This window comes from Nicotiana tabacum, chromosome 10 (genome assembly GCF_000715075.1).
Source record: "Nicotiana tabacum cultivar K326 chromosome 10, ASM71507v2, whole genome shotgun sequence".
In the NCBI taxonomy this organism is placed as follows: domain Eukaryota; kingdom Viridiplantae; phylum Streptophyta; class Magnoliopsida; order Solanales; family Solanaceae; genus Nicotiana; species Nicotiana tabacum.
Window position 1 is genome coordinate 28,376,710 of NC_134089.1, and position 12,552 is coordinate 28,389,261.

Sequence of the window (12,552 nt, forward strand, 5' to 3'; positions counted from 1 at the left end):
TTGTTGTGGAAAATAAAAAATTTAAAATAAATGTCTGAGCCCGGGTTCGAACCGGGGACCTCTAGTGTGTGAGACTAGCGTGATAACAAACTACACCACCCAGACTACTGGTTATTCTTTTATACTTACTACTAAAATATACACAAACAAAGACTAACCAAACCCTCCGATCGACAGACAGTAGAGCACTTATCCTCTGCACTCCCATGCCAATTTAGTGTACTTCTTTTAATTTTTTTACTATTTCACTACAATGATCTTAGGTTAGGAATATAGATTATAAAACTAATTAAACAGTAACTTGAGCTTACAGTAGTTCAAATTGTAATCTCATAACTATTTTGCTATATCTTCAGAAACCATTTGATGCACATTATACATGTATGGGGTGATTATGGTTGATAACGGGAGGTTAAATGACGAGGTGACACGTGGAACCGAAAACAGGGAAAAGATGCATGAGTCAGCAAATAATTAGCAACGGGTACGAAATGTATAACCGGTACAGGATGGATCCCGAAGGAAGCATAACCGATGATAAAGATTCAAAGGTTGACATCATATAGCATTTAATGAGCAGCCATTACAGAGAATATCTACATTCAAAGCCAACCGTTATGCACGCATCAATGACGTTTTTATTCTCATTCAAGAGGAGCTTGATTTTAGGATCTTAGCTCCCTAAGTATAGATATAAATAGCAGGATTAACAACCATTGGAGGACATGAAAGATTCTGCACAAAAAAGTTATAACCTACTATTTTATGCTCGATTAAACATCTTTATCATTGCTTTTACTTTTGCTCTCGGAAAGATTGAGCTCATATTCAGGCTAGTCACTTCTTTAATTTCAGTAATTAATTTTGCTTTTGTTCCTATTTCGTTTTCATTCTTGGATCAAATTAATTCGCTTGTCTATAAACCACGCTATAAATTTAACTGTACCACTTTACGAGTAAATAGCTTGGCGCCCATCATGGGGCATAGACAACTGCGTAATTGCTTTGATCAATTCGTTTGTTACACTCACGTTTTGACTCTTTCCTTAGTAAAAATCGAATATGGCAGCTAACGATGTTAATAACGCTTACAATGGTGGAGCACATGATGAACGGGAAGAGGCATCCCAGCAGGATGACTCAAACAGCAAGACCTGCAAAGAATGAGATGAAACAACCCCGGTTCGCGCATGTCAGTACCCTCGGCATGTGCAGGGCCCAACTCCTGATGATGCAGAGGATGAACACGTTGTTGAAATAGTGAAACTCTTGAGAGAACATCAAAGAGCAACCATGGATCACCTCTCAAGGCAAGATTAGGTGATGACAGAATTAAAACAAGCTTTCTCGGGTGCTTCCGATAATGTCCATGAAAGAGCTCCAGTTCTTCCCAGCATTCTCGCAAATCAGACAGGTCAAAGAACCGATAACAACACTCCAAGGGATAAAGTCGGTTTTGATGAAGTCGATGGGGACCGGAAGCGGATCTGGGAATAAAAATTTGAATGATCCTTTCAAAACAGAGCTCAAGAGATTCATGAGAGAGATGAATGAAAAAATGGACCAGAACACAAAGTAGTTTCATGCACGGATGGATCAGATTTTGGGCGCGCCGCCGGTGTTAAAGGGTCCAGACTCAAAAAAGTATACGCATGTGGCACCAGAGTTGATCCCAAAGAGGTTCAAAATGCCAGATATACCAAAGTATGATGGGACGTCGGATCCACATAAGTACACCACGACCTACACCACGGCAGTGAAAGGAAACGACTTGGCTCAGCACGAGATCGAGTTGGTTTTGTTGAAGAAGTTTGGCGAATCCCTCACGAAAAGAGCCCTGACATGGTATTCCCTCTTATCAGAACATTCAATCGATTATTTTGAAATGCTTACAGATTCGTTCATTAAAGCCCAAGATGGAGCGATAAAGGCAAATATATTCAGGATTCCGCAAGGAGAATCTAACTTGTTGCGGAAATTCATAATCTGATTCCAGAAGGAAAGAATACTGCTACTGGTGGTTAGGGGTGTCCATAAAAACCTGAAAAATCGAACCAAACAAAACCAAACCAAACCGACCAAAAAAACCGATACTTTTTGGTTTGGTTTGGTTTTGGTTTTGAATTTTAATAACCGATCAAATTTGGGTTGGTTTTGGTTTTAATCAGAAAAAACCAGAAAAAATCGAACCAAACCGACTATAGGATTAGCTATTTCAAATTTATTATTACACTTATATATATGTATATTTTTATACAAAGTTTCAAAAAAATTCTGGTAAATGTTAATAGTTTGCACTTTTAGTATAGTTCTTTACCTTTACATTCTAGTTTGATTGGTAATTTTCTTTTATTAAGTGTAAGAATCCATTTCGTGTTAAAAATAATATATTTTTAATTGAGTCCTTAAATTATTCATCACTATTTGATTAAATTATCATCAATATATCTTGGTAAATAATAGATTTCTCAAAGGGCAATTGATTTGATAGTGTTACATTGAAAATGTGGTCGCCAGAATATGTGTTTGGTAGTGTATGTCTTATATTTAAGAAAAAATCGACAAATAACGAAAAAAAACCGAAAAACCGACAAGACCCAACATAAACCGAATCGAGTAAAAACCTACTTAATTGGTTTGGTTTGGTTTGGTTCTAATATTTGAAAAACCGACTTACTTGGTTTGGTTTGGTTCTAATATTTGAAAAACGACTTACTTGGTTTGGTTTCTTTTTAGGGAAAAACCGAACCATGAACACCCCTACCAGCAGTTCCGGATGAGTGGGCAGCGGAAACATTTATGAAGGGTCTAAATCCACTAAGTTCTGATGGCTCTTGAAAACCGAAGGAGAGCTTGCTTGAGTTCCAGGCAACCACATGGGCAAATGTCCATAATCGCTACGAGTCGAAGATAAGGATAGAGGAAAATCAACTTGGTTCTTCGGTGTCGTCCCAGGGACTGGTTCGTGATACAAATCTGGATAAGTTCAAAAATTACTTTGATATAGATCGGAGGTCCTCTAGGGTTCATGTTTTATCATACGAGAGGACCGATAGGCGTAGCAGTAAAGGATTTCAGTCGTCGTATAGGTTTTATTCCAATAGAAGGACGGATCGTGGCTGGAATAATTGGTCGTTGCAAGAAAATGAGGTGCCAGGATATCGAGATCTCACATATACCAGGTTATCTGATTACAACTTTAACATCAGCCTAGTAGAATTATTATCGGTGATGAGGAATATCAAAGAAGCATAGTTTCCAAAACCAATCCGGTCGAACCCTAGCCAAAAGGATCCTAGTTTGTGGTGTGAATACTTATGGCCATAGAACTGGGGAATGCTGACATCTTCACGAGGAGGTGGCGACGTTGCTGATGGCCATCTTAGAGAGTTCTTAAGTGACCATGCTAAAAACAATTATGGTAGAAGTCGGGATAACGCGGAACCATCAAAAATAGCATTGGGGTCACCTCGGACGACAATCAACATGATATTCAGAGGGAGCAAGGTCAATGGGGTGACATTTTCAGCATCAAAAAGATGAAAATATCAGTGACTCATGACAAGAGGATTCGAGAAGTCTCGGAAGAAGACATCAGCTTCACGGAATAAGATGCTGACGGACTTCTCCTACCTCATAATGACACGCTGGTAATTTCACTTAATGTCTTAGATTTCAAAATTAAGTGTGTTTTGGTTGATGTAGGGAGTTCAGCCAATATCATACAATGGAGGGTCTTGGAACAAGAATAGTTAAGCGTGAACATTATTCCGGCAATAAAACTTCTAACTGGCTTCAACCTAACTAGTGTCACAACCCGAAGAGAAATCTTGTTGCCCATGCGTGCCGAAGGGGGTAACAAAAAGCACTTTATTCGAAGTTATAGATGGCGACATGGGATATAATGTGATCCTCGGAATGACGTGGATACATGAGATGAAGGTTGTGGCCTCGACTTGTCACCAATTATTGAAATTTTTGACACCAGAAGAGATCAAAAAGATAAGAGGAGACCACCGGCGGCAAGGGAAATGAATGTTGTAACCATTTCCAACAGAAAGGACAGAGAACCCAACAAAGAGCAATTATAGGAACTGATGCCTTCTCTCATCCCGATTGAAGATGATGAGAAAGAGGAGTTGTCGGAATTATATCAGGTTCCAAGATCTTTTCAGGTACCGCATGAGACAGATGAGACCAAATCAACTACAGAAGAGCTGGAGCAAGTGGCTCTATTCAAGGAATTTTTGGAAAGAAAATTTCATTTGGGAACGGATTTAAATCCTGAGCTTAGGTTAGAATTTATAAATATTCCTAAAGCTAACGTTAACTTCTTGCGTGGTCTCACTCGAATATGACGGGTTTTCCACTGGAGTTATCAGTCCACAAACTAATTCAGTATCTAAACTTCCCACCAGTAAGGCAAAAGAAACGTCTGATAGCAGAGGCCAGGAGCATGTTTGTTAAGGAAGAGGTAACCCGACTACTTAGTATCAGTTCGATTCGAGAGGTAAAGTACCCGAAATAGTTAGCTAACATAGTTTTAGTATCTAAAAAAGAATAATAAATTTAGGATATGTATGGACTATAAAGATTTAAATAAGGCATGCCCCAAAGACTCATTCCCGTTTCCGAACATTGATCAAATGATTGATGCTACGGACGGGCACGAGTTAATGAGTTTCCTTGATGCTTATTCCGGGTATAATCAGATTAAGATGAACTCATAAGATCAAGAAAAAACTTCTTTCATCACAAACTTTGGCACATGTTGCTACAATGTGATGCCTTTTGGGGCTCAAAAACATCAGAGTCACGTATCAGAGGCTCGTTAATAAGATGTTTGGAAAACAAATAGGTGAAACAATGGAGGTATATATTGATGACATGCTGGTTAAGTCTTTAAATGCAGGAGATCATATGAGACATCTCCAAGAGGCGTTTGACATTCTTAGGAAGTACAACATGAAGCTCAACTCGAAGAACTGTTCCCTCGGGGTTGGCTCCAATAAATTTTCAGGTTTTCTTGTCTCACAAAGAGGGATTCAGGTAAACCTTGACAAAATCTAAGACATCAAGGACATCCAGGACCAGTTAACAAGTGTGAAGGAAGTACAGAGGCTGAATAGTAGGTTGGCGGCTCTCAACAGGTTCATCTCAAGGTCCTCAAAAACGCCACCACTTCTTCTCACTTTTGAAAAAGAAGGACAACTTCGTGTGGACTCCGGAATGCCAGCAGGCACTGAAGGACCTAAAAAGGTACCTATCCAGTCCTCTGTTATTGTCAAAATTGGGGGAATGTGAATAACTGCTAATTTATTTGGCGGTATCGGAAGTAGCGGTAAGTTCCCTTTTGGTCCGAGAAGAAGAAAGTATGCAATTTCCTATTTATTATGTTAGAAAAATATTATCAGGAGCGAAGACTCTTTATCTGCATCTTGAAAAGCTAGCCTTAGATCTCGTAGTTGCCTCTCGAACTTAGGCCTTATTTTCGATGTCACCCAATAGCCGTTATGACAACCTTTTCCGTAAGGAATGTCCTTCATAAGCCTGAGTTGTCATGCCATTTGGCTTAATAGGCAATCAAAGTTAGCGAGTTCGACATTGAATATAAACCGATGACTACAATTAAGTCATAAGGTTTGACCGATTTTTGTCTGGGATTAATGCCTTTGGCTGCTAAGGAAGTAGTGTTGGTATCGAAAACGACATCGGGAGTTTGGAACTTATTTACGGATGGAGCCTCCAATGTAAAGGGGTCCGACCTCGGAGTAGTTCTAATCACCCCTTCGGGGGAATTCCTAAGATAGGCCATTAGAATTGTACCGTTAACTAATAAACAAAGTTGAGTATAAGGCTTTGGTTGCAGGACTTGAACTAGCTCAGGGACTTGGTAGGTCATCGATATAAAATGCGACTCCCAGCTGGTGGTAAACCAAGTATATAGGGTTTTCGACACAAAGGAGGAGCGTATGCAACAATACTTGAACAAGGTTCAAGTAGTACTTGCACGATTTAGAGAATGGTCAATCATTCACAATCCGAGGGAGGAAAATATGGAAGTAGATGCTTTGGCTAATTTATGGTCATCCACGGAGATAAAAGGATCTGATTCAGGTACGGTGGTCTAATTGTTGGATTCAATGTTGGATGTGGACGGTTCCTGCGAAGTAAATTCAACCAACTTAATTTGGGACTTAGGAATGATTTCATTGAATATCTCAGACATGGTAAATTATCCGAAGACCCAAAAGCATCACGGGCACTACGAACTAAAGCGGCTCGGTACTGCTTTATTGATGGACAGTTATACAGGAAATCGTTCCAAGGACCAGTGGCTCGGTGCTTAAGGGACTCGTAGGCGGACTACGTGATGAGATAAGTCCATGAAAGAGTCTACGGAAACCACTATGGTGCAGACTCGTTAGTTCTCAAGTTAGTCAGGCTAGCTGCTATTGGCCCAAATGGAACAAGACGCAAAAATATTCATTCAAAAGTGCGACAAATGTCAACATCACACACAGTTAGTGTATCAATTAGCAGAACTTTTACATTCAATGGCGTTTCAGTGGCCATTCATGAAATAGGGATGGACATAGTTGGTCCTTTACCACTAGGCCCCGGGAAGGTAAAGTTCCTTTTAGTTTTAACTGATTATTTTACTAAATGGGTTGAAGTAGGTCCTTACCAAAAGATCGGAGAACGCGAGGTGGTTGACTTCATATGGGACCATATAATCTGCCGATTGGAATACCAAAGGAGATTTCTTATGACAACGAGCCGCAGTTCATCGGTTCAAAAGTCACAAAATTCATGGAAGGGTTAAAAGACAAACGAATTACTTCTTCACAGTACCACCCGAGTGCTAACGGACAGGCAGAGTCAACCAATAAGGTAATTATTCAAAACCTTAAAAAGAAGTTAGAAGATGCTAAAGGCGAGTGACTAGATGAGATATCGAGTGTTTTATGGGCATATCGGACCACGACGAAGTCCAGCACGGGTGAAAACCTTTTTCGCTCCTATACGGCTCTGAAGCTCTAAAGTGGGGGAGCCGACCTTGAGGTTTTCCCAAGCAAATGAAGAAGCAAACAATGAAGCGTTGTTGGTAAATCTAGACTTGCTTGAAGAACACTAGAGTCTGGCATATGTGAGGATGGTAGCTCAAAAGCAAAGAATGGAAAGGTATCACAATCACAGGGCAAACCTCCGATATTTCAAAGTTGGAGATCTGGTTATAAGGAAAGTTACTCAAAGCACTCAAGAGGTTAATGCTAGAAAGCTGGGACCAACATGGGAATGACCTTATCAAGTTTCAGCTATAGCCGATAAAGACTTATACGAAGTAGAAAATCAAGACAGAATCAAATTGTCGAACAATTGGAATGTGACCCATCTTAAAAGGTACTATTATTGAAGATCCTTACTGGAACTGAAAGTATGTGCTAGACTCTTTTTCCCTTCGACCAGTTTTTGTCCCAATCGGGTTTTGCTGACAAGGTTTTTAATGAGGCAGCAACGTAAAACATACTACGAAGAAATGATCATCAACAAAGGCAAGACCTTTAATATCAGAGCACTAAAGTTCTTCCACTGATGGGATCGACAACCATGAGCTCGTGTGGTAAACAACTTTTGGATGGTTAAATAATATTTGGTTCAATGGTGAATCTCGCTTCCCAGAACTCAAACAGATTGTTTAACCCTTCACAAGTTATCTCCACCAATAAAGCAGTAGTATAAAGTATAAAATGAAGGAAAAGGTCTTCGGTGAATGCAAGACTTCCAGTATTCGAATTCTCATATTTAGCATTCGAACACTAGGGGGAAGTAATATATGTCATAGCACCAAGAGTGTGATCGGCTCCAACCTTGCACTACTATATAATGGCGAGGAGAGGTTGATGTAGCTTTTACCCGAAAGGTCGGGATCGATTTCCACAGGGAGTTAATATTGGTTGGGAGTTGGGTTTCTATCTAATCTAGCTACGCATGTTGCTTTTAATTGCACTTCTAACCATGGTTGGAGTTGTTTCTATTCTAATTTTAATGCTAATGATTGCTGAAAATAATCTAAGTATAATATTTTTGTAAGGGTTTTCTCAATTGATAAAAAGCACTAAGGAAGTGACTTACACCTAGGTGAGTATCTAATGGGATCTAAAATTTAGGACAAGCTTGTTATAGTTGGGGTCGTGATATAACCTTTACACATAATTACTCTTTCTATACCTCTCGGTAGTTTGAGTGACTTTGCCCTAATTGGATTTCTCAAGCCTAATTGGGTGTTCAAACAATACAAGTAAAATTGGCTCAAGTCGGGTATTACTATCTTTAGGTTTAACCCTTTAATTGGGGCTATCAATCTCTTGAATGCACCCCAATTCCTTATTAGCCTAATTTTCCTAGACTTAGTCCCTCTTTCTCAAGAAGAGTCTAAGTCATAAAGGCGTAAATCTGTGTTTGTAACTACCAATTCTACAATTAAAGCATGAATCAAGCTAAATATCACTAACCCATAAATACATAAGCCCTAAAATTGAAGACCCATTAAATACCCACACTAGGGTTGGGTCACAACCTAGCTAATAGGTTTAGCTATTCATAATAAAGGTATAAATCAAAGATGGAGATGAAATATAAGCCATAAAAGTTGATTGCAAGAATAAAATCTAAGAATATAAGCTAAAGCTGCTCTAAAATTACTCTAAGTGGTAAAGTACGGTTGTTCACGAGCTCACGAATACAAAGATGACCTAAAATTGTGAAAAAGATCTATTTATACACAACAGAAATTACTAGACAAAAATACCCCTACTGGGGTTCCGCTGTTAGCGAAATACTAGACACCTCAGTGCATGAACTTTCGCGGCTGCGCAAAAACAAGCGTGGAACTCACTTCATCAATTTTGGACTGGGACTGGGCTAGGTTTGGCAGACAGCAAATTTTGTCGCGTCAGCGTTGGCTTCAATCGTGACCGCGTAAAATGTTCGTGGACCGCATTCCTCATTTTAGCTAATATTGTAAGGCTCTGAATCTCTATTTCTCCCTCAGCAGAATTTGCACTGCGGCCACGTCAGGTATTCTGCTGCCGCACTATTTCATCGCGGTCAGCGGTCTCTGTTATACCTCATAAATGCCTTCTTTGAATCTCAATTTTGCGGACACCGTAATTATGGCCGCTTCAGCGGTGGACCTTCCGCGGCCGCTCTTTTCCTTTGCGGTCAGCGCTTTTATCTCAACTTTGAACTTGTACAATTTTAACTCCTTCATGAGTTGGTTATGGCTTTCTTACCTCATTTTGACCAAACTGTGTAAACAAGCACAATAAGTCAATATTCAGGAATCCTTTTACACATTTTTTATCCAAAACCTAAGCAAAAGAGAGCATAATATAGGCTAGAATCCATAGTTATCACCTCTTCCAAACTTAAGTTTTTGCTTGTCCTCAAGCAAATAAAATAATTCCCACCTCCACAAGATAAAAGAAAGGAAAATTTTAGTTGTTCTAAGGTGACATCATCAAGCATTAATTGGGACTAACAATTACCCTCAACACAAATGTTTTATCAACAACACACAACATTTTAGCACCATGGCTCTAGTGCGACACAAGAGCATCAAGAGTTGGCTTATCTTATCAAAGAAGCTCGCTCTACTACATAGATCGTTGTGGAAACCAAACTCTTTCTCCTACACTCTCCATAAGCAAATCTCACTTAAGAATTGAAGCACTCAAACAAGGGTTGTGTAGAAGCACACTCGTCTATCTCAAAGAAAGGTCACAAGTCCGGCTCTAAGTACCATAATCTTGCCTCTTATGTAAATCACCACTAATGTAAGCTCACTCAACTCGAAATCATATAGGGCTTTTGGGGAATATAATGAAGGATTTTGGTTCAATGTAGGATATATCGGTCTATGAAGGTTTCATCTTTCCTAAAGCACTTCATTTTCTCATTTCGGTTCATACTTTCTTGACTCTTTGAGTCATTTTCTTCTTCCTTAGGGGATTAGAGAGATACACTGTCACTCTTTCTTGTTCATGAAATCATTTTTCTCCTTTATAATATTCCAAGCCTTTCATTATTGCTTTTATTGAATCCCTTCATTTTTCTATATTGTTCACTTTCTTTTTGACTTTTTTGTCTTTTCTTTCTCTTTCTTTTGCCTTCCCTTTTCATTATTTTGTACATTTTATCACTTTTGCATTCCTCGTCTCTCCCCCCCCAAACTTATGCTTTTGCCAATTGTGCTAAGAAAAGATATGGGGCTAAGAGAGAGTCATTTTAGAACGGATAAAGGCTTGTATCATGGTTATTGAAAAAATAAGGGCTTCGGCTCAACGGGGTTGACTAGGGATATCATATTTGGTGGGCTATGGATGCTTTCAAGTTTCAATTTGGATCAAGGAGAACCTATAATCATTTCTCAAGTCGAGCTACACTTGGAATTTTGCCTAGACAAATATTCAGGGCAAGTTCTAGACTTATTGGCATAGAACTTGGACTTGCAAATCAATACCTAACCTCACAAGCTATTGGATTACTAAAGAGAACAGAGTCGAGGTCCCACACCAACCTTAGCTAAGATTAAGCAACACAAATGGTCCCAAAAAATCACTCGATGATTATTTAGTCAACATAATAGTCTAAAGATCAAAACTAGCACCATTCTTTGCAAATCAATTTTTTCTAACCATAAGGTCAAAGGTAAATGTGCTAAGCCCAAGTGAAGATTTGCCTAAGACACTTTTATTCATTACTACTATTTATATAAAAACATAAAGAAAATGGACTCAAACCCTTAAGAAGGTTGCCATGACATCCATCATCGGGAAGAGCCACCCGGTTCACACAAACTCCACTTTTAAAACAAAAGGCTTATTGATCACGAAAACTTGCAAAAGTAAGAAGCTACAAATTGACAAAAAACTACTAAATGAAATAAGAAGTTATGCTATTAAGAAAAATTGCAAAAAAAGTTATAAAGTAAAATACGGAAAGTAAACTGAATATGTACAATAGGAGATTAAGATGAATATACATAAAAGGAAATGAATATATACATGGAAAAGTAACTTTATTTACATACCAAAAGTAAAAAAAAAGGTACGAAAGTAACGGAAAATAGTATCAAGGTTATTACAAACTAATATCCAAATCATCATCAAAATCAAAATAAGCCCCCCTCCCCCCAAATAAAAATTATCATTGTCCTCAATGCTATCATCAAAAATAGAATAGGGGAAGGGTAGAGAGTAAAGAAAAACTCCCTATGATTCCTCTATCTTCATGGGGTCACTGGTTGGGTCCTGTGGCTGGCCTGAGTTACCTCCCTGGGGGGTCATCTAGCTCAATCTCCAAATCCTTAGTCTGAGGTATCATCACTCTTCTCATGGGCGCTCTATCAGCTTCCTGCTCTGGTGCCTATGCTGCCTGAGCTGCTGGGAATGGCTCCTCCAAGAATAAGTCCAGTAAGATGTCTCCAGCTGATCTAATCTTCTCAACCTCCTTGCTCAGCAGCTTTACTGACTCCTTTGAGGCCCGAGTCTTTTTTATCTTCTTCGTTTGTTTGGCCAGTTCCTTGATTGCTTTTCCCTGTGCTTCCAAAGTGGCCATGATCAGCTTTTGGTTGTCCAGGAGCTTCTAGTTGTCCAGAGGCTCCTTTAATGATTCCTCGACTGAAGCAGGCATCTGAGGCTATGCCGGAACTGACCGAGCTGCCACTGTGATAGATAGGACATACATAGAGTCTGATTCACCCTCAGTGTAGCCAGAGGGTATTCTGATGAAGAAGGCACTGAAGTCAGAATAGAAGAAGATGGACCAGAGGAAGGATATTGCATGGTAGTGTAAGGCTCGGAACCAGTGGCCACCACCCCTAGCTCTTCAGACTGGCATGTGGAAGTGGTGGCTTTTCCCTTGGACTTGGGGTATCCGTACCCTAAAGGTTGTACCATGAAAATGGCCTCTTTCGTTAAACTCTGATGTCAAACTCCCTTCCTTCTACTTCCTGATCATCTAGGTACATGGTAAGGAAGTTTGGGAAATGAAATGAGCTCTCATTCTTGTTAACCACTCTGGTAATCACCTTGGCCATAATATTTCTGATGCTGATCGGGTATCCCGCCATGATGGCCCCCACAATAATAGCCTGGAGACCGGTATATCACTGTCATGCATATTAGGTTCTAACCGGCTGCAAACAAAGGTTTCCCACCCCTTCGCCTCGAAGCTCAAAGTGTTCTTGTAGATCGGGACCCCAAGTGCCAGCCAAGCTAGAGTAGTCCCAGGAAGAGCAATCACCGATGCAAGCCAAGGGTGGGCTAACTCATCCATAGCCATTTTTTCCAGATATAGGGTCTCATCTTCGTCATTGAACCCAGCATGGTCGTTTAAGGTCTTGCCGTCAAACTTAATCTTCTTGTTCTGGACTTTGGTAAAAAATGTGCCCTTTTTATATGGGCGACATTAGCGTAAAACTCCTTGACCAAGTGTTCATTGGCCTCTGGTAAGTTACTGGTGAAGTACTTCCATCCCACTCTCTCG

General features: G+C 39.7%; 1 non-coding gene across 1 annotated transcript; it reads right to left on the minus strand.

The window, feature by feature from the left end:
* Nucleotides 1-31: 31 nt before the first annotated feature.
* On the minus strand, nt 32-105 carry TRNAV-CAC (transfer RNA valine (anticodon CAC)). The gene has a single exon. It is a non-coding gene; the product is annotated as a tRNA-Val (tRNA).
* Nucleotides 106-12,552: the final 12,447 nt, after the last annotated feature.